Below are 23,675 nucleotides of genomic sequence, written 5' to 3'. Positions count from 1 at the left end.
TGATGGTTTTGGGTTTTTTGCCATCAGCCAACATCAACAGTGACCACAATCAAGATGAACATAAGATGATAATAATTCATTCGTTTCATTTCAAAAAATCACCCAATCATTTTCTCCATGTAAACCAAGCCCCCCACACATGATTTCTGGTGACATTTTCAATAAAATCAATTCATTTGGCATTCATCATTTTGTTCTCCCTTTGTCACCTTTTTTTCTTTCTTTTGCATAATTTTGAGGCTTGATTTTGACATGGGGTTTTTAAAGAAAAAATTATTTACATGTTTATTTACTAGTATTTACATATCTACACTGCATTTTTGAACGTATACCCGCCGCTGCCGCTAAGTCTAGTACTCCGTGGGCTGTGCTACTTTGGGGGTGTGTGCCGTGCCCACGCCAGGTCCCCAAATGCTGACAGGTGGATAGATAAAGGGCCTGTGCTGGTCAGCATTGGGTTTCTTTTTAGGTGGGCGTGGGCATTGTAAACATCTGGCCAGTCGCAGCACTACAACTACTACTACAACTGCATCTCTGTGTGGGCACACTACACGCTGCGACTGGCTGGCACGGCTCAGCATCTGTCACGTCAGCTCAGCTAGAGGTGGAAGGGGGGAGGGTAGGGATAAGCAGAGGTCGAGCCAGGCAGGTGACCAACCATGGGGCAACCCACGGTAATCACTCGCCCGTCTCAAACTGCAGCTTGGGGTAGCCCAACAGGGGGAGGTTCACCTTAAGGAAGACCAGCTGCTCCACCAGACCAGGGTCCAAGCGGGAGCGAGAGGGTGTCACCACGTCCCCGGCACGTGAAAACACCCGCTCGCTCTGGACACTGGTTGGGGGGCAGGAGAGGAGGCGCACAGCCACCACTGCCAGGTCCGGCCAGACTTGGCGGCGGCTCGCCCAGAACTGTGCGCAGTCCACGCCGTCTCCCTCCACAGGCTCCTCCAAGTACTGCGCAATGCATTGCTCAGCACTGGAGGGGGGCCTGGCAGGTCGAGCCTCCCGCATACCAGGCATGGCGCCATAGCAGAACCGCTGAAACCACTGGGCGGATCTCGAGTAGGTAGCAAATGGCTGCTGCGATGGCGCCGCCTGGGATGCTGCGCTGCTGGACTGGGAAGAGGGAGGGGAAGGGGAAGCTGACGCCGGCTGGCCGCCCATGCTGCTGCTGGGTGCGGGTTGGGCCGCGAGGGCTGCCCCCGCACCACTACCAACACCCTGGTCTCTGCGGGCCCTAGCGGCCTCCTCCTCCCTAACCTTCTCGACCAGGATGCCCTTCCACCTGGGCAAGTCGTCGGCACTCACGGCATTGCCCTTGAGGGCTGGGTGACAGAGACAAGCGAGGACATACTCCTCCCTGTCTCCCAGCACATCAACGAGCCGCTTGTCAACCCCAGACCTCAGCCTCCCAGCCAGAGCACGACCCTCTGGCGTGGTCAGAGAGATATGGAGTCCACCCATCAGCTTCTCGAGACCAACAGCTGTGGGCAGCGCCTGGCTCAAGGGAGTGGTGTCGCCACACAAGCCCTTCGTGGCAAGCTGGAAGGGCTCGAGTGCCGACACCGCCTCGGACATCTGCTTCCACTCTGCGTTCGAGAAGTCGCAGACATCCAAGGACTCGTCCCTCGCCAGGGCGACAAGGGCTCTCTCCTGCTCCAACAGGCGCTGGAACAGGAGGAAGGTGGAGTTCCACCGCGTCTCCACATCCGTAGGGATGAGATGGCGAGGAAGGCCAAGGTCATCCTGCTTCTGGCGAAGCAGTCTCCTGGACTTCTCGCTGCGGTGGAAGTGGGCGGCCAGCTTGCGGGACTTATCCACAAGCGTGGCCGTGGCAGCAACAGCAGCTGCGATGGGGCGGGCCCCCTTCTCCTGGGACGCCTTCAGCTCCTTAAGGCCAAGGGCGTCCCTGACGGTCAGATGGAGCGTGTGTGCCATACACCGTATGTTCACACAGTCCATGACTGTCTCGACAGCGGCGGTAACGTTGGCTCCATTGTCGGTGACAATGAAGCCGCGGGAGAGGTGTGGACACCCGCCAATCCACTCCTCTATCTGGCGGTCGAGTACGGCCGCCACCTCCTCCGCGGTGTGCCTCGTGTCCATCGTCTCCACGTGCAGGACGGCCCACCTGTGCCGTAGTGCAGCGGGAGCCGCGCCGGACCCGGAAGCATCGCCCGCGGAGGTCCCCTCACTCTCCGGTCCCCACCAGTGGGCAGTGAGGGCCAGGAAAGAAGCGTGCATCCCACTGACACTGGTCCAGAGGTCAGTCGTGAAATGCACGCTTGTCCCGGCCGGAGCTGCACGCAGCTCGGCCGACACGAGCTCCCTGCACCGGCGGTACAGGGAGGGGACCACGTTCCGGCTGAACGTCGTCCTTGAGGGGATGACGTATTCGGGAGCCAGGTATTGGAGAATACGGCGGAAGCCGTTGTTCTCGACCACCTGAAACGGCTGGTCATCGGTGGAAATCATCTCCCCTATGAGGCGGGTGAGGTGATGATGGTCCACGCGAACAATACGCTGGCTGCCCGAGGACTGCGTCCACCGCTGGACGGGCAGTGTAGCCTGCCTGCTGGCTGGCACACTGCCGCTGCCCGCCCTAGTGGCAGATGCACAAGGCGCACTAGCGCTGCCAGCCTGTCCCCTGAGACCTGGGTGGTGACGCTCTAGGTGTCTCCACATAGGCGTCGTACCCAGGTGCGCAGGGTCCCTTCCACGGCTGACAAGCATCCTGCAGTGGACACAGCGGGCGTGGAATGGGTCATCTTGAGGGACCTCAAAATGCACCCATGCACCACTGCCCTTGGCCTCCTGCGCCCTGGGCGCCGTCCTAGGCCGTTTCTCGCAGGGTGGCTGCAGTCCTAGGGGGGGGCGGCCGCCGCTGCCTGCCCACTGCTGCCACCCAACCCGCCCCTTCCGCCCTCCACAGCGGAGGAAGGGCCCGGCTTAACTGGCATCGGAGAGGCAGGCCTCTCCTCCACCACCTCGCCAGACCGCTCCCCACCAGAGTGTCGGGCTTCACGAGGGGGGGGCCCACTGAGCGGCGAAAGGATAGGGGGAAGGGGCCCCAGAGGGAGGGAGAACCTGGCTGCATCGCTGCCAGCCGCACGGTCCTCACCGCCCTCTACCTGCTCTTCCAACTCCACAGTCTCCTCCACCTCAACAACTGGCGGTAGCTCAGCAGCACCTGGTGCCGCCGGCGAGGAGGGACCCGCCACAGCCCTAACAGTGCCTCTGCCTCTGCCGCGATTGGCGGCAGCAGGCGTGGGGAACTGAATCCTGCGCACCAAAGATGGGGCCGGAGCAAAGAATTCTCCAATGGGGAGAACTGGGGTGTCCTCAGGCTCCCCGCGTCCTCTCCCTCCCCGTGCCGCAGGCGCACCCCGCACCTGGCCTCTCCCACCTCTGCCTGCCAGCCTTGAGCGAGCCCTGCCCGCCACACGGCGCTCAGACATGCTGCTAGGTCAGAAGGAGGGAGACTTTAGGAGGAAGGCCAGACAGGGTCAGAAAAATAATTTGGAGGGGCTTAGGGGCCAAAAAAAAGGCAGCTGATTTGGAGGCGGCGGGGGGGAAGTTTGTTTTCAAAAAAGGAAGCCAATTGGGGGGAAAGGAAGACTTTTTGATATGGGGGGGGAAGCCAATCGAAGTGAGGGGGAGGGTGTCCTTTTTGAATTTGGGAGTCAACCACCAAGCCAATTGGGGAGATGGGTCTGGGAGGGTTTTTTTTTAGAAAAATAGGGGGTTAAAGGGTGGAACCCCGGTGTGGGAGGGTGGCACGGGCAGTTGGGTGGAGTAGTTGTGGTGTGGGTGGCAAGTTTTTAGCTTTTTTGGGGGGGAGAGTGGATGGGGGGAGGGCACAGCACCTACCGGGGGTGGGGGAGGGATGCAGTCAACGCTTGGGAACCTGCAGATCAAAGGAGGAAACCCTTATTTAGTGAACTGGAACACAAAGTGTGGGTTCTGGGGGGTGGTTCTCAAGTAATGCTCCTGTGGGGGGAGCATCAAACTCAATGCAGCCTATTTAGTGACTCTAAATTGCACACAACCAAAACCAGAACCCAGTCACACCAACACAGAGGTTGAACCCACCCACTCTGTGACTCTGCCTGCCCAATGCCATGGCAAGCAAGCAGCAGCAAACACTTGATGGCAGCCTCATGGATTGAACATCATGATCATCATCATACGTGTGTATTGGCCCAGCATGTAGTGGCAGCATCAGAGCCCAGCCAGGACCCCACTCAGACTGCCCCAGAGGCAAGGAAGCACTCTGGCATGGCATGGGCCCAGCATGTAGTGGCAGCATCAGAGCCCAGCCAGGACCCCACTCAGACTGCCCCAGAGGCAAGGAAGCACTCTGGCATGGCATGGGCCCAGCATGTAGTGGCAGCATCAGAGCCCAGCCAGGACCCCACTCAGACTGCCCCAGAGGCAAGGAAGCACTCTGGCATGGCATGGGCCCAGCATGTAGTGGCAGCATCGCATCAGAACCCTGGACCCCACTCAGACTGCCCCAGAGGCAAGGAAGCACTCTGGAAGGCACCTGTTCAAAAACCACCTGCAAGACGCATGCAATGCAACGCAACACACAGCAGCAATTTCTTTACTGGGCATGGGCATGAAGACACAAGTTTTACAACAGTACATCTCCTCTCCAAGGTTCCCTCCCTCCTCCCCACACCCAAATGCATTTCAGAATAGGGGTGTCCCTATTTAAAACCGCCAGCTAGGGAGAGAAAGGGGCAACAAAAGGTGCACAATCGCACACGCACTAACCCCTCTTCTTCCGGTCCTTCTCCTGCCGCTCACTGCTGGTCACGGATTCGCCGCCAGCCAGCCAGCCACCCTGGGCTGAGACACAGCAGGGCGGCCGCACGAGGCACACAGGCAACCGGGGTAGTTCAACAACGATGGAGGGGCAGAAGTGAGGAGACAACACTATTTGTGTCGCTCAACTCACCCCCAAGCAGAGACAAAATCAACCAAAAACTATAAAAAGAAAAAAAAAAACGATGGCAGCCGCCAGGTGGGTAGGCTACTGTGTGCGGCTGCAGCTGTGGGAGAGGAGGTGGAAAGTGAAGGGGAGAAGAGAGAGAAAAGACTAAGAGAGAGAGAAAAGAGAGGGGGGCAGGGACAAAGAGAAAGAGAGGAGAGAGAGAGAAAAGAAAGAGAGAGAGAGGAGAAAGAGAGATGATAGAGAGAAAGAGGAGAGAGGAGAAGCGCAGCGCAGCAGGGAGGGGGGATTCAGGTGTGGGGGGAGGACACAGCAGTAGCAGCGGTCCAAAGAGGTGGGGGGAGCAGAGAGGGTGTGTGTGGTTGGGGGCTAGTGTGTGGCAGGGGGCCTGGGGTAAGTGGAGAGAGTCGGGGGCAAGGAGGAAAAGAGGTGGGGTGGGGGGAGCAGAGAGGGTGTGTGTGGTTGGGGGCTAGTGTGTGGCAGGGGGCCTGGGGTAAGTGGAGAGAGTCGGGGGCAAGGAGAAAAAGAGGTGGGGTGGGGGGAGCAGAGAGGGTGTGTGTGGTTGGGGCTAGTGTGTGGTAGGGGGCCTGGGGTAAGTGGAGAGAGTCAGGGGCAAGGAGGAAAAGAGGTGGGGTGGGGGGAGCAGAGAGGGTGTGTGTGGTTGGGGCTAGTGTGTGGCAGGGGGCCTGGGGTAAATGGAGAGAGTCGGGGGCAAGGAGAAAAAGAGGTGGGGTGGGGGGAGCAGAGAGGGTGTGTGTGGTTGGGGCTAGTGTGTGGCAGGGGGCCTGGGGTAAGTGGAGAGAGTCGGGGGCAAGGAGAAAAAGAGGTGGGGTGGGGGGAGCAGAGAGGGTGTGTGTGGTTGGGGCTAGTGTGTGGCAGGGGGCCTGGGGTAAGTGGAGAGAGTCAGGGGCAAGGAGGAAAAGAGGTGGGGTGGGGGGAGCAGAGAGGGTGTGTGTGGTTGGGGGCTAGTGTGTGGCAGAGGGGTGTTGGGGGGATGGGGAGGGGGCAACAACAAACAGCAAAGGAGAAACTGGAACAACTCGGGCAGCAGCAGCGATTAGGCTGGATGGGGTGGTTGGGGGAGGAGCTGGGCCTGGGCTAGGGTCTGGGAGGAGGGAGGGGGGGCAGGCAGGGGGGGAGGAGGAGGAGGAGGGTAGCAAAATATATAAAGCAATATATATCAAGAGAACACAAGCCAGAAGTTTAAAAAAAAATGAAAAGAAAGACTATAACCAGCAGAAAAAACTTGGGTGTGGGGGTGTGGGGAGGGGGAACCAAACACAGACTCTGAGGGGGGCCACTAAGTGAACAGAGACAATGAAACCACAATTGCTGCAAATTAATAATAGCAAATGAATAAGTGGAACCAAGCAAAGAAAACTGGACTCTGTTTGGCAGCAGCAAACTTGGGAGAAGGCTGGATGGGGTGGGGTTGGGGTGGGGTGTGGTTGGACTTGGAGGGGCAAGTTTGGAGCAGGGAACCAAAACTGATTACATGGGACAACAAGAAACAACAACAGAATCCTCTGGGGGTGGGGGGGGGAGGGATTCAGGGAACCAACTCACAGGGCAGCAGCAGTCAGCAGAAACAAACAAAATGGTACAATTTAAGCAAAACCAGCAAGCAATATATAAATGAAACCAATGGAATGCAATGTGAAAATCAAAAAGTTGGACAAAAACAAGGCAGGACAAAGAGCAATAATTAATGGAAGAAGATTTAAAGCAATGAGGATGCAGTGGGTGGGAGTGGGGGAGGGGGAGGGTAGGCCCAAAGGATGAGAAGGGAAAGGGGGGGAGGGGGGAGAAAAGCAGACAGACAAGGAACAGGGAAAATTGGGGGAAATTAAGAAGAAAGTAAAGTGAAGTAACACACAGTATACAGACAAGAGACAGACAGAGAGAGGAGACACACAGAGAGTCACAAAGGGCAGGTGGACAAAGGATTAGACAGAGCACACACAGAGAGACACAGGACACAGTCAGGACTCACAGAGACACCAGAGCAGCCAGCAAATGGCAAGCAGGTCTCAGAGATGATCCCACAACTGCAGCCAAGAGAAGTTTCCAGAGAAGAGGCTTGGGTTTATATAGGTTTGAAATTCCCTCCTTTGGGAGCCCCCACCTTTGCACTCCCCCCACGGCCAACAGGGTGCCAGCTCTCAACAGTGCAACAGCCAAGCAGCCTACCAGACCAAAGGACTCATTCTGGCCAATCAAGGATCAATAGCGCAGCCAATACAATGCCTGGAAATAGCATCACAAAATGGATGCAAGGAGGAGCAAAAGTTTCGGGAAGGAGACACAAAATGGAGGACACACTTGGAACTTTAAAGAGACACTCCAGAGACTCAATTTCATTCCCGAACCGGTTCGGGAAACCCGAGCTGGTTCGGTACCGAACTGGCTCGAATTCGGTCCGGCTCGGTCCCCGGAAGGGCCCGATTCGGTCCGGGATCGAGCCGCCGGATCCGGACCGGTTCGGACGAACCGGTCCGGATCCGAACCGAACCGCACATCCCTACGGACTGGGGTGGGGGTTCAAGGGGATGCCAGACCAAACTGGCCCCGTCCCATCTGGGCCCAGTTCAGACTCGAACCAGACTGGACCAGCCGGTTCTGTGCACAGCCCTACCACTAGCGTGAATGGCTTTGAAAGGGGCTTAGACAAATTCATGGAGGACAGGTCTATCAATGACTACTTGTCTGTTGTCTATAGACCACCTCCAGCCTCAGAGGCAAGATGCTTTTAAATATCAGTAGCAGGGGAGCAACAGCAAGAAAGAAGGCATGCCCTCACCTCTTGCCTGTGGGCCTCTCAGAAGCATCTGATGGGTCACTGTGGGAAACTGGATGCTGGACTAGATAGGCCTTGGACCTATCCAGCAGGGCTGTCCTTATGTTCCTGTTCACCCCAAAGCAGCTATTCACTGTAGATAACCATGTCTGGGCCAGGCACCAGCTTGGAGTGGGGCAATTTTTGGCGGCAAAGTGGCACAGAGGGAAACGGATCACAGACACCCTCTTACCACTCTCCACCCTACAGTCCCCATCTGGATGCCGAGACTCTTGTGGTGTGACAGTTTTTAAATCATGTCTTATGATGTATTTCTGTTGTCCTTTTTAAACTTGTAGGCTGCTCTGGAAGTCTTCAGACTAAAGCGCAAGGTAGCCATTATCTGTAATAAATAACAAGTAAGCAGACTCTGTTCTTTGCAAACAGACTTTGGATTTTATTGTATGTCTAGGTTTCTACAGAGTCTATTCCCCATGTCTGACTCCTTCCTGGCCACTCCACCTAGGCTGCTCCCTATGGCTCTGAGGGAAGAAGGAGAGGCTAGGGTTTCTCACCGGCCCTCTCTTGCCCCAGCTCCGACCACAAGGAGAGAAGTTTGCCAATAGCTGACCCCCTGCTCCTCTGGCTCCTGAATATAGAGCGAAGTGGAAGAGCTGGGTCTTCATCAGCTCCCTCCCTATTCCTTTTGAAGGTGATGTGACAAGCCACACTTACGCTCCAACGGCCTCTAAGTCTTTGCATGACATGCAGGAGACCAAGACACAGTCTGTGGTTATTCTCTTTTGTCCTATTCAGACATTATGTTGTACTGGTGTTCAGATATCTGTGCACTGGTATGTGTTTTTGTGTGAATTTATTTATTTATTTATCACATTTATAAACCGCCCCATCTGAAGGTTCTGAATGGCTGTACTCACATTCACTCCTAAAGTGAACCTGGGTGCAGGTAAAGGACGATGACCAATATTTATATACCGCTTTTCAACAAAAGTGCCCAAAGCGGTTTACATAGATATAAATAAACGAATGCAGAGTACAGTCCTCCCTCACTGTCTGCGAGGGTTGCGTTCCAGGACAACCTCGCAGTTGGCGAATTCACGGTTGGAGAGCAATAGAAATGCATTGGAAACTGGGGGTTAGGGGAATCGCGACCGGGAAAAGAACGAAAAATAAAGAAAAAAGACTCAAAAACCACCAAAAAACACCCAGAATCAGCCATAGTTAGCAAGAGGAGTGATGGAGGACCCCCCCATGACCCGAACCCCCCAAATCACCTCACCCACCCCAAATCCCCAGAAATCACCCTAACCTCCAAAAATCCACAACCCCCCAAATTGCCATTAAATCTCACCAAACCGCAATTTCCCAGTTGCGGATACTTAAAACCGCGATTGGGAAACCCGTGGTTGGCAAGGGATGATTTACATATGCATTTAAGGGACCTCATAATACGTTGATGAGATCCCTCAAATGCATACTACAGACAGGAAGTGTACTGCTGTATTGCATCATGTTCCTGTACATTCATCTGTGTACACTGCACCCTCATTGCACAAGTGTTGAACATAGCATGTGAATAAGGCTCTCCTAGGTTAGAGGAAGTGTGTCACTCTTAAATGGTTCCCTGGGACTTTTTCACACCTGGCTTATAGCTTGCATGTCCTCTGGAATGGAGGCTGTGCATTCACATATTGGCCACATTTCCCCCCAAGTCCCTGCGAGCTATCAGGGAGTACTTCATACACAATTTGGGTTTTTCATCGCGCGTAGCCCGATTTATAGCTAACTGAGCAAAGAGGCACCTTTTAAACTTGGTGATTCTCTTTATTTAGCAGGGGGAGAGCAACTGGCACTACTCGTCCCCAGCACAGCATCCCTCCAGTGGCTGACTGTTGCTGGTGTCTGTTTTACATTTCTTTTTTAGATTGTAAGACACCGGAACATAAGAAGCTGCCATATACTGAGTCAGACCATAGGTCCATCTAGTTCAGTATTGTCTACACAGACTGGCAGCAGCTTCTCCAAGGTTGCAGGCAGGAGTCTCTCTCAGCCCTATCTTGGAGATGCTAGGGAGGCAACCTGGAACCTTCTGCTCTTCCCAGAGTGGCTCCATCCCCTGAGGGGAATATCTTTCAGTGTTCACACAACACGTCTCCCATTTATATGCAACCAGGGCGGACTCCCATTTATATGCATCCCTGCTTAGCTAAGGGGACAAGTCATGCTTGCTACCACAAGACCAGCTCTCCTCCCCAAGACCTTGTTGGAGATGAACTTCCAGTGCATCAACCTTTTGCACCAACTGTCCTAATGACCACTAGGGGCATTGGGAGTAGAGACAGTCAGTCAGGGTCTCCCTATCTGTCCCTACACTATGACCCCTGAACTGACTCTGCAGCACTTCCTGTGCTGAGTCACAATCCTTCCTTTCCTCCTAGAGAGCAGATGGAAATATATATCTCTCTCTCCTTACCTATCCACTATGTAGTCCTTTAGATTAGATATAGGTCTTTCCTGTCTAAGTGTATTTAACCAATAAATGTTTAGTGTTTAGTCACACAAGGATCTCCATGTGTTTTCTCTGAATAGCTGCAATATCCAAACCATCCTCTGCTACCTACTCTGTAACTGGAGTGTGTGCTCATTCCTTAGTGCTCTGCTGTTTTACCTATTGTGGGTAAAAAGCAACAACCTCTAACAGACCTTTGGGGACAGGGAGCCATTTTAAAAATGTATTTATATCTATGTAAACCGCTTTGGGAACTTTTTGTTAAAAAGCAGTATATAAATATTCATCATATTATATCATATCATATCACAGCGGGGTTAAAAAATCCACCTCGTGTGTCTTTTCTTTTTTTTGGTCAACTTCAAATTCACAGTAAAGCCTCACAGAAAAGCCATGGTAAAGCCTGCTCTCTGGGATCTCTTTCCATATTGTCACAACACTCTCCCCTGCTTTCTCTTCCTCTCTCAAACACTCAAACACTCAAAACTTCTGAATGGAAATGTTTGGGGTTTCCTTCCGGATATATGCATCAGGCATTTTCACACACACGAATGCTTCTCAAACCTGAGCCCCCAGATGTTGTTGTACTAGAACTCCATTGTCCACAGCCACAACTTTCAAGGCCACTATGGCTGGGGATAGTGAGAGTTGTAGTCCAACATTTGGGGACTCAAGTTTGGGAACACCTGTTGTACATATAGACAGACCTGATCTTTGTTTTAAGTAAGTGATTTTCAGCACACCTGAGGAATGCTCTCACTCCTAAGCAATGCGTTTATTATCCTCCTTTGCTTTAGAGATCACTGCCTAAATCCCAGTAACCCTGCTGTGGAGAGAGAGAAAAAATATGTATCTTTGGCAATCTAATAAGTGTACATCACAAAAGAACCCAAAGCTAATAAACTGTTAATGCTTTCTGAACATGTAACCAGGCTATTCCCTAGTTATTATCAAAATGCTTGCCTCTTGCCGATAATAAAGTATTCAGCTTTACTGGAACAGTTAATCTCGAAATGTCTTTCTCTGAAAGGGATGTAACATTGATTAGATGGCTGTGAAAAGATTGTCATTGACTATAATTCCTCAAGATGTGACTGGTCTGACAGCCCGGCAAAAGCAACACGGCTGCCTTGTCATTGATCATGTTACCTCTTGATAACCCTTTCAGGTGCAGTCAGTAGCTGGCAAGGACCTTTATCTGATACTGCTTTGTATTTTCCCAGTGCATTAATCAAACTCTGTGCAACTTTCCAGGATTTTTTTTTTTTTAAAACAAAAATCATTCAGGTATAGCACTCAGCAATGATGACAAGTACTTTGCAATATTCATCTCACTCAGCTTTGTACGGAGTCTATTTTAGAGTTCAATAGCACAGGAATCTCTGTGGTATGAAGGTTAAACGGGCAATGGCCTTGAGACCTCTACCATAGCTTTCACGTACAGTTTTCCAGTGATTGTCCATGTGTTTCAAGCCCGCCCACATGTGGGTGGGGCTTCTTTCTCCCTGAGGCTGCACAGTAGCCCTCTAAGAAATTTCACTTGTCTTACAGAAACATTTGGCTTCCCCCAAGTGTTCTTATCTGCTTCTTCTTGGGGAGGTGCCCTGGAACTCATTTCAAATTCCACTTCGCTCACTTTTTGGTGCCAGCCCTATGAATGGATGACAGAGTTGTGGCTTTGATGGGGACCAGGATGAAATCTCTTCCTAGCTCCTCTCACTGGGGAGCTGATGACTTTTTCTCCTTTAGCTTTTGATTCCTCTGAGAGGTGGGGTGGTGGGATGTGTGTGCAGAGAGACCTTTTATGTTGCATGGACTCCTGGGTGGGGATGCCATGTATCTCTGCATGTACCATGCACAAAAACAAATTGCTCCTTCATATAATCTGTGCACTCAGGACCAGGCCACCTAGAGCCAAGGGTGGAGGAAAGGTGGCATCAGTGGTTGGCATGGCTGTTGGGCTTGTGTTTTGTCACAACGGAATCTAAATAAATAGCAGCATCCTCTTGGTACTGGAAGGAAGTGGCCACTCCCAGTGTAGGGAAGTGCTCAAAATGCGATTCGACATCCGAATCTCAGCACAATCCCTTTAAGACTGCTACAGCCCCTTTAACATGGAGGAGAGCAGATCCATCCCTGCTCCTCATCCCTGCTCCTCCTCCACTCACCGCCATTACTGTATTCATGGCGCTCCCCCAACTATCAGCGCACGCCGGGGATGCTCTCTCCCAACTGCCTCCACGTGGCACCAGCATGCGCATGGCCTCAGCGCCCGTGCAGTAGCCATTTGCATGGTCAGCAACCAGGCCATACTTATGGTGCTGCCCCCACCTATCAGCGTGCACATGGTTGCTGACCACACCTATGGCCTCCGTGCATGTGTGATGGCCATTTGTATGGTCAACAACCATTGCCCTAGAGCCAGCATAGCGTAGTGGTTAGAGTGTTGGACTACGACCGGGAAGGCCTGAGTTCAAATCCCCATTCAGCCATGAAACTCACTGGGTGACTCTGGGCTAGTCATATATCTCTTGGCCTAACCTACCTCAGAGGGTTGTTGTGAGGATAAAAATAAGCATGTACTGAGCTCATCGGAGGAAGAGCGGGATATAAATGCAAATACATACATACATACATACTCACAGTGCTCCCTCCAGCTATCAGAGTGCACTGGTGGTGCTCTCCCCCAGATGCCCCCGCGTGCCAGCGCTGTATGGGGCCACCTGGGGGATAGCGCTGCCGGCATGCGCTGATCGATAGGGGGGAAGCTGGTGGGTGGGAGTGCTACAAGTATGGCAGTGGCAGCAATCGGAGGAGGAGCAAGGATGGACCTGCTCTCCTCCATGTTAAAGGAGCTGTAGCAGTCCTCGGCTTTAAAGGGATTGTGCTGCAATCCAGACACCAAGTAGCATTTTGGCACTTCCCTATCCCAGCGTGGCTGCCTCTGTGGAGTACCACGTGGTTCCAGTGCAGGGGGCCTTTACGGGAAGACAAGCCCTGCACTGCCACAGTGATGGCTAAGGCACAGTGGGAGATGTGCATGGAGAATGCTGGGAAGGGTAGTCCTTTCTGCTGTCACGCATCTCCCCCCCCCCCTCCCGGTGCCTCTTCCCAGTACTGAAAGGATGCTGTCCCTTATTTGGATTCAGCCGTGCAAAAACACAGTCCTAATGGCTGGGCATCTACTTGGCCCTTGCTCCTAGTTCTCTGTGGGGCCCCTTACAGTCCTGATTTCAGGCTTCGACAGACACCCGCAACCCAGTGCTTGCTTTGGCAAAAGTGAGCCACACCTGGCTGAGTGGTGCAGCAGCTGAATGGTTGTCCCACCAGCAACAGAGCAGATGGAGAAGAGAGCTGGTCTTGTGGTAGCAAGCATGACCTGTCCCCTTAGCTAAGCAGGGTCTGCCCTGGTTGCATTTGAATGGGAGACTAGAAGTCTGAGCACTGGAAGATATTCCCTTCAGGGGATGGAGCCACTCGGGGAAGAGCAGAAGATTCCAAGTTCCCTCCCTGGCAGCATCTCCATGATAGGGTGGGGAGAGACCTCCACCTGCAACCTTGGAGAAGCCGCTGCCAGTCCGTGTAGACAATACTGAGCTAGATGGACCAATGGTCTGACTCAGTATATGGCAGCTCCCTATGTTCCTATATCGTCTGACCAGGCATGTCAGTAGGAACAGGGCAGAGTGGAAGTTCTGTAGCCACCTCTCCTGATGCCACAAGCCTCAAATGTCTCACGAGAGCAGAGCACAGAGGGTGAGGATTAATCAAAGCCTGCAGGAAGCTATTGAAAGTCCAGCTAGCCTAGAAATGGGAAGGAAACCTTCAGAACAATCTCATTGGAGAGGGAGGGAGGGAGAGCAGGAGGGAGGGAAGGAGGAGAGAAAAGGGTGCTTCAGCCTCTTTCCTTCAGTGACCCAGGTCTTTGAGGAAGGGTGGGAGTGAAGGCCCCTGGACGTCCTGAGTAGTGAACACGAATTGTCCCCTTTGCTAAGCAGGGTTTGCCTTGGTTTGCATTTGGATGGGAGACTATATGTGAGCGCTGTAAGATATTCCACTTAGGGGATGAGGCTGTGGCTGAGTGGAAGAGCACCTGCATGTTTCCATGCAGATGGTCCCAGGTTCACTCCCTGACATCTCCAGGTAGGGCTGGGAGAGACTCCTGCCTTAAACCTTGGGAAAGCTCTACCAGACAGTGTGCAGACAATACTGAGCTAGATGGACCATGGTCTGACTCAGTGTAAGGCAGCTTCCTATATTCCTAGGTGGCGGGGCCTGATGTAATCAAGCTCTGCATAACGACATGTGTGTGTATGTGTGCGTGCACGCGCGCGCTCTCTCTCTCTCTCTCTCTCTCTCTCTCTCTCTCTCTCTCTCACACACACACACACACACACACACACAACTGTTGGAGTTTTACATTCGATACCTACTTTAGAAAGAGAAAAGCTTCCCCATCCACCAAGTACAAAAACTGTCCTTCTTCTTTCGCATTCCTTATCATACCCTTGTCTTGGCAACTTATCAACCAACCTAATGGTACTGCATAAAACAACATGCTCAGTTCCATTAAAGTTCCAGCTTTTGAGCCTTAGGCTCACTACTCTGCTTACTAAAGTATAATGCTGAGGATTTATTGGATTCTCAGTGTGGCCTCATCTGCACTCCCAATGGCTCTCATAACTCTGGTGAAAATGTCCCTGTCGGGGGTGGGGGGGGAGAGATCCCTGCAGTTTAATTTCTGCTCAATTTCCAGTTTCTTGTGCTGATTTCTTAAAAATGCGTATTCTAGTCAGTTTCATTTTTTGCTTTTGTCAGGACATAAGCTTCTCATTTAGGAGTGTTTCTCTCCCCCCCCCACCTTTTAAAAGCCAAGTTACAATAATTGCATTTTTCATGGGGAAATTATCACCAATAATCGGAGGAAACAGACATTCAATAGCATTTTGAACTGACTGGAGTGTGATTCATGATAGTCACAGCAGTGTTTTATTAAAGATCCTCTGTCTAGTGCTCACTCAGTATGTGCAATAAGAACCACACATCGAGTTGAATTTGAGTTTCTTTTACTTTGTAATTCAGTGCAGTCCTCTGTGGCAGTTTGTATAGGCTGCGTTGTCATCCTTCTACAGAGAGTGGATTTTATTTAATGAAACATAAAAATATAAGAGCAGCCCTGCTGGGTCATGCCAGCATCTGTTTCCAACAGTGGCCAACCAGATGCTTGGAGGCCATCCGCTAGCAGGGCATGAAATAAACAGTCTTCTCCACATGTTTATCCCCAGTATGTAGCATTTCCTCTGAACATAAAAAGTGTCATTTTGCTATCATGGCTTCTAGTTCCCGACAGGCCTGTCCTCAACAAACCATCCATTTGTGGGTTTTAAAAAGTCACTTGGTTAGATGGCTCGCACCATGCCAGTGGATTCCACAAGTTAATATGCCTTGCTTGTGACAAATACTTCCTTTTGTCCATCCTGAATCTTCTACCAATTAATTTCATTAGACAATCCCAAGTTTTAGTATATTGAGAGGGAGAAAATATTCTCCACCCACTCATCCCACCATCCATAGTCTGAAACCTTTCCATCATGTCTCTGGCAATCATCATTTTAAAATAAGGACTCCCTGAACATGTTCTTCTTTCACTAAAATATTCAAAGGTGGGGAAGAGTACAGCTTCTCGTTGCTCTTCATGTCACCCTGTGCAAATATGAAACAAAAGCTAAACCCAGTTTAAACTGAATTCTTATACATCCCAGTTGGCTGAACTAAAGGAATAGGACAATTTTCTTTCTTTCTTTCTTTCTTTCTTTCTTTCTTTCTTTCTTTCTTTCTTTCTTTCTTTCTTGTGCTTAACTAGCAGGGGGAGGCCTCCAGCAGGGGGTGGGGGCTCCAAAGGCCTTTAGCTCCAGGCTCCAAAATTATCTAAGTGCACCTCTGATTACATAGGAACATAGGGAGCTTCCTTCCTTCCTTCTTCCTTCCCTCTCTCCCTCCCTCCATCCCCCCCCCCTCTCTCTCCCTTCCTTCTCTCTCTCGGTTAGCTGAGGTTAAAGGTACAAGTGCGCCCTTAATCCGGTAATCCGGGCTAACTGCTTGGGGCGGCTCACAACAATACTGGTTACCCTTTGATGATATTTCCTCTGCTCTGGGAGGGAGGACAGATTTCAGCAGTCAGCCCTAACAGAAGCCCTTCACAGTTGTTTCCAGAGCTAAAGACGACAAGGGCAGAGGCTAGGGTTGTGCACAAAACAAAAGGGGCATGGGGGCTTCACTAAGAGATAGGGCGGGCGGGAGATGAGTAAATTACTACTTACCATTGGTGGCAGTGATGGCAGCTGCGAGGTGGTGGGGGTGGGGGCGGCTCCACCCCATCACCCTTCTTCAGAGTAGCTGGGACAGGCAGTGGCCCAGTTTGGATCTTCTCCGGCCCAATTCGGTCCTCTGTGCACATGCAGAGGCCATTTTAGAAACCTCTGTGCATGCACAGAGGCCATTTGTGTCACCATGCCAATTGTGGTTCACACAATTATAATTAGGGTAGGAGAAGCCTCCTACCCTAAATCAGGAGCTGAGTGCATTTCCGTTTGCCAATCATCTGCAACTTAATATCAAGGTCGGAGGGTGATCTTGTGGGAAGGAGCAGCTCAGTAGGAGAGGTTTTTGACCTCCCTCCCTCAGCAGCTGGGTCCTGCTGATTACATACTTACCCCTGGACTTTGGGGCCGAAGTCCAGGGCCTCCAGACCCCCCCGGGGGACCCCAAATCCTCTTTAGTCTGTCCTGGGTAGTGTGGTCGCTGCTGGCTGCACTGCACCAGGTGGCCAAGTGTGATTATGACTTGTGCTGGGTGCTTTAGGGACAGAGGGGGGAGTGGGGAAAGAAATATGTGGGATGGGAATATGTTCAGTTGTGTGTTGAAATGTTTCTGCTAATGCCTTTTTTGCATTTATATACCTGTTCTATATTCTAACATTCTTGTGAGTTCTGTTGCTGTTTGTGCCCTCAAGGACCCACATGTTAAAAATACTGCTTGTCATGGTGTGTGTGTGTGTGTGTGTGTAGGGGGATGGTGCTTAACTAGCAGGGGGGCCCTCCAGCAGGGGGTGGGGGCTCCAAAGGCCTTTAGGTCCAGACTCCAAAATTACCTAAGTGCACTTCTGATTACATAGGGATATAGGGAGCTGCCTTATACCATTGGTCATGGTCAATATTGTTTACACCAGGGGTTCCCAACCTGTGGTACTCCAGATATTGCTGGACTACCACTCTATCATTCCCAGCTACAATTTATTGTGGCTGGGGATTGTGGGAGTTGTCGTTCAGTGACATCTGTTCAGTGTCACCTGATCCTAGGGAGGCGGTGGATGTCCTGAATCGGGGGCTGGAAGCTGTGATGGGTTGCATGTGGGCTAAAAAACTGAAAATGCATCTGGACAAGACAGAGGTAATGTTGGTCGGTAGGAGAGCCAATTGGGATGAGGAGATTTTACCGGTTCTGGATGGGGGTTGCACTCCCCTTGAAAGAGCAAGTACGCAGCTTGGGGGTATTACTGGACTCAGCTCTGCTTTTGGAAGCTCAGGTGGAGGCGGTGGCCAGGGGTGCCTTTGCACAGCTTCAGCTAGTCTGCCAGCTGTGTCCCTTTCTCGAGAAGGCAGACCTGGCCACGGTTACCCATGGTTTAGTCACGTCACGGCTGGATTACTGTAACATGCTCTACATGGGGCTGCCCTTGAAGAATATCCAGAAACTGCAGCTAGTGCAAAATGCGGCAGCTAGGATTTTATCTGGAGCTGCCTGATGGGAGCACATAACACCCATTTTGAAAGAGTTGCACTGGCTACCAGTTTGTTTCCGGGTCCAATTCAAGGTGATGGTTTTGACCTTTAAAGCCCTTAATGGTTTGGGCCCTGGATACCTGAGGGACCGCCTGCTCCCAAGGGTTGCTGCAGACTTGATGAGGTCATCTGAGGGTGCTCTGCTCCGGGTGCCAACAATGAGAGAGGCTCGGTTGTGGTGCACGTGGGACAGGGCCTTCTCTGTTGCTGCCCCCAGACTCTGGAATGCTCTCCCGGTGGTTATTCTCTCCTCAGTCTCCATTAAAGCTTTTAGAAAGCATGTTAAATCTTGGCTTTTTACCCAGGCTTTTATATGATTGTCTCTGCTGCTGCTCTTTGTACTTTGTATTTTGTATTGTTTTTTATACTTGTGTTTTAATTTTTTTAATCACATTTGTCTTATATTTTTAGCTTAATATTTTAACTGTTTTTATATTTATTTATTTATTAAAATTATATTATATTATTATAATATAATAACAAATAATATAATAATATAATATATTGTTATATTATAATAATATCATTATTATAATTATTATATAATAATAATATCTATATTATTATTTCTCTAAAACAGGCCATGCGTGGCGACGTGGTAGGAAGGAGGCGATTGGCTGTTCTCCAAGAAGGGCCATGCGTGGCGACGTGGTGGGAAGGAGGCGATTGGCTGAGTTTGCAAGCAGAAGCACCTGATTGGGCAGTGGGGATTCCATATGCAGATAGGGAGAAGGAGCCTGTGAGAGCAGAAGCACCATGGTGATTGGGCAGTGGGGCTCCCCTATGCAGATAAGGAGGAGGGGCCTGTGATGGTTAAGGTCAGTTGGAAAGCAGCTGTTACTGGTCGGAAGATGTTCTGGATAGAAAAGGATAGCAGGCAGGGGTCTGCAAAAAGGCAGGTCGTGAGGGAGGAAAGAGCCCCTTCAGGAGAAGGAGGATGCCGCTGTGTAAATGAACAAAATCTGTTAACTCAGGGAGGGAGGAAGTAAAAACACTAAGGAAGGGGGAAGAAAGAGTGGAGAAGAGCAAGTGGAGGAGAGAGAGAGAAAAAGAAGGGAGGGGGAAGAGAGACAGAAGGAAAGGCAAGGGACGGGCCTGAGCCTGTCAGCAGCTTGAGGGAAATGAGTGACCATGGCGACACTGGCAGCAAGGAAGGGTCCAGGCAACCACTGCTGCTGTTTGGGGCTACCGTGGCCATTGTAAGAGGGAGGCAGGCAGGCGGTGGGGAAAGCGAGTGAGCGGTGGGGGGAGAGCAAGTGAGCGAGCAAGCAAGTGGCGGGGGAGAGCGAGCGAGCGGCGGGAGAGAGCGAGCGAGTGAGCGGTGGGGGGAGAGCGAGCGAGCGGCGGGGGAAGAGCGAGCAAGCGGCGGGGGAGAGCGAGTGAGAGAGCGAGCGGCAGGGGAGAGCGAGCGAGAGAGCTGCGGGGGGAGAGTGAGCTGTGGGGGATTTCACAGGCTCAGTACACAACTGCACAGATGCTCTGTGCGGGGCCAGCTAGTTATAATTATTATAATATTATAATATTATTATTTCTTGTTTACACAGTCAGACAGGTGTTATTGACTGGTTTGTTTTATCCAGACATCGAGTCCTTCCCAAGGACCTGAGATGGCTGAATTTTATTGTCAGTTGTTATAGATATCGTCGCAGAATATAGGCTGTTCCCAGTAAAGCTGCTTTTTGTAATTGGCTGGTGGTGATTTCTGTGGCCCCTCTGGTGTTGAGGTGCTCTTCAAGGTCTTTTGGAACTGCACCCAGGGTGCCAATTACCACTGGGATTATTTGGGTCTGCTTCTGCCACAGCCTTTCAATTTCAATTTGTAGATCTTTGCATTTGGTGATTTTTTTCTATTTCTTTTTCTTCTATTCTGCTATCCTCTGGTATTGCTATGTCGATTATTTTCACTTGTTTTTCTTTCTTCTTCTTCTTCTTCTTCTTCTTCTTCTTCTTCTTCTTCTTCTTATTCTTATTCTTATTATTATTATTATTATTATTATTATATAATAATAATATTGTATTATTATATTAAAAGATTATAATCTTTTAATATAAATTTTGCCTTGGGATTGTTTTAATGAAAGGTGGTATGTAAATTTAACAATCAATCAATCAATCAATCAATCAATCAATAAAATCTGGAGTACCAAAGGTTGGAAACCCCTGATCGACTCTAGGAATGTGAACAGAACTGGAGGGGGGGGCTCTTGAGGGTAGAGGGGGGATATCTTTAAGGGCTGGGGAGGGTGCACTTACCCCTGCCCTTCCACGATTCCCTCTCAGCCCTACTTGGGGATGTGAGAGATTGAATTGGGACCCTCTGCATGCAAAGCAGATGCTCTACTGTTTAGCTACAGCTCCATCCCCCATCAGATTAGACTACAACAATGTTTTATATGTGGTGGGACTGCCTTTGAAGACTTTCATCACTGCTTTCTACCTTGCTCATTCATGTCAGACGATGAACCAGTCCAGTATCTGAAAGAGGACAAGGAGTCAACGTAAAACAAAAAAAAGAAAAGAAAAGAAAAAGAAAGAGGTCAAAAAGCTTATGAGCTACATAGGTCTATATTTGGCAGTGGTAAAATGTTCAAGTCTCTTCCTTGTAGTTTCAGCTGGGGACAAATCAATAAGGGAGCACTTAGGGAAGCACATAAATGTAGTTAAGGTCATAAAAAGTAGATGGCTGTGTTTAGCATGTTATTTATTCAACAATAAACTTTTAATGGGATTCTGTTGACTTATTGAAAAACAGAACGGCTGTCTGTACAGCTGCAAGGAATACTAGAGGGAGAAAACGCATCTTGCATGTAAAGATCTGTTAGATCTCCTCTAGATATAATGAAGACCATATAGATTTGGCACCTGATGCAGAGCCACTGTACAAAACATGTACAGCCCTTAATTAATTCCTTATAATAAATCATGGAGACTGCTTGCTTTACCCCCACCTCCCCATTATCCCATGCCATAAAAATATGGAGCACACTGCTTGAGATCATGCTACTCTTACGGTGCCTGTAATAAAGAAATATGGAATAGAGGTGCATAGGTGTTGTTGAAACAATAATGGGATATTTGTTACCAGAGACCCCAGAAATGTTGGTATTGGGTAATATTCAGGATATTGTCAATCAGGAAGGTCAATTCTGAATTCAGTTTTGTGATCATGCTGTTAAAATATGTTTAGAAAGTAGGGAATTACCCCAATTTATCAATTATGAAAAATTGGTGGGTTAAGAAATGGGAAGTGATAGTGATGTATGGAACAAGTTACATAGGAACATGGAAGAAGTTATATTGAACAAGTTACATAGCTGCTGGATGTATGGAACAAGTTACATAGGAACGTAGGAAGCTGCCAGATACCAAGTCAAATCATTGGTCCATTTGCTCAGTATTGTCTACACAGAGCCCCTGGTGGCGCAGTGGTAAAACTGCCGCCCTGTAACCAGAAGGTTACAAGTTCGATCCTGACCAGGGGCTCAAGGTTGACTCAGCCTTCCATCCTTCCGAGGTCGGTAAAATGAGTACCCAGAATGTTGGGGGCAATATGCTAAATCATTGTAAACCGCTTAGAGAGCTCCGGCTATAAAGCGGTATATAAATGTAAGTGCTATTGCTATTGCTACACCAGTGATTCTCAAACTTGGGTCCTCAGGTGTTATTGGACTTCAACTCCCATAATCCTCAACCAAAGGCCACTGAGGCTGGGGATTATGGGAGCTGAAGTCCAATAACACCTGAGGACCCAAGTTTGAGAATCCCTGGTCTACACTGACTGGCAACAACTCTCCAAGGTTTCAGAAGGAGTCTCTCCCAGCTCCACCTGGAGATTCCAGTGACTAAAACTGAGAGCTTCTGCATGTAAAGTAGACGTTCCACCACTGAGCTATGTCCCATCCCCTTAGGGAATATCTTACAGCTGAGTGCTCACCCATCCAAATACAAACCAGGGTAGACCCTGCTTAGCATGTGGGACAATTCATGCTCACTACCATAAGACTAGTCCCTCTGCCTCACAAAAGATTAACAAATGTTATGTGAGATTATGAGATGCAGCAATAGAAGCTAATTCTTTTCAACAGAAATGGTATTCCTTTATAATAATCTGGGGGGGGGGGGGGAATCATGGCAAATTCCCTTCCCAGCGGACTCCCACACAGATCTGAGCTCCAGCACCTTTCTTTCTTTCCTTCTCTTTTAAAATAAGCATTTCTCCTGGACCCCTATACCAGAACTAATGACATAATTTGATTGTTTTGAGATAGCATGGAAGAATGTTGTCTAGGGACGTGGGGATGAAAGGGAAGGTGATCCCAAAGGTACATGAGAGATCATTCATTATCCTAATACATTTTGAGTTTAATTTTGCTAAGAGGGTGTCATTCTAAGTGCATCTATTTGGAATTAAGTGTGTTTTGATCAGTGGGACTTGCTTCCAAGTAAATAGGATCAGGATTTGTGGCTCTAATCCCATGCACAAAAATTTAGCCAGGCTTACTCCTTGGAGTAAAAATGAATACGATCAGGAAGCATAGCTGAAATCCTAAGCCTATTTGCTTAGAAATAAGTCCTACTGGCATCACTTACTTCTGAGTAAACCTAGATAGGACCAGGCAGAAAATATATGACTATGTACTTGCAATTTTAAAGCATAATTCAAGGCTATAATTCTGGTATAGAATAATCACAGTAGGAACAAAAATGCCCATACTCATTATTGATATTTTTTTTCTTGGAAAATTTTGAAGTCCATGAACAATTAGTAAGGTTAATCATGTTTGGCCTATAAACCTCTTCTGAATTGATATAACTAATTATAGAGCAATGGAGTTAAAAACAAACGCATTCACACCACAAGTACAGCTTATAGTGTTGGCTTAGGTTGTTTACCATTATAGTCCACCAGGAGTTGGTTCTCCTAATTATCCTCTGCATAATATTAACCACCATAATTACTTGCTAAAGTAGCTAGCTGAATGTTATTTCATAATGTTTAATGTATGCAATCTCTAATATATGCAACGGCTTTTATGATTTAGTTGGCTATATCTAGAGAAGTGGAGAGCCTTATAGTGATTAAAGATGCTAACAGTTCTTATAATTCATCCGTTTCCAGCTGAAACAACACGGCATCCATTTATGAATGGCTCCATCAATTGCCTGGAAGCATTTGCTTGTTCTTTATCTTTTCAATAGATCGTCTTCTATAAATACATTGAATCCTACTGGCACTGCAGTTACGACTGTTGATGCCTAAACTTTACCGTATGTCATTTGCTTCTTGAATGTTGGGTAGAGAGCAGCGAGATAGGTAATAGCTGAGAAATCTGAACAGAGTTCATGGTGCAGATACAGAACAGAAGCAAGAACTCACTGCTGTGATGGAAAATCTGTTTATTATTTATTTTTCTATGTAAACTGCGTTCAAAGTTTTGTTGAAAAGCAGTATATAAGACGTAGTCATTGTAGTAGTAGTAGTAGTAGTAATCAGGCCTTCCATTTTAGGGGTGATTCAATTCAAGTTGGAATCACTTGAATCACCCTGATTCGAGCTCGAATCAATTTGAC

This window comes from Hemicordylus capensis, chromosome 3 (genome assembly GCF_027244095.1).
Source record: "Hemicordylus capensis ecotype Gifberg chromosome 3, rHemCap1.1.pri, whole genome shotgun sequence".
NCBI lineage: Eukaryota > Metazoa > Chordata > Lepidosauria > Squamata > Cordylidae > Hemicordylus > Hemicordylus capensis.
Note: the sequence above shows the minus strand (reverse complement) of the source record.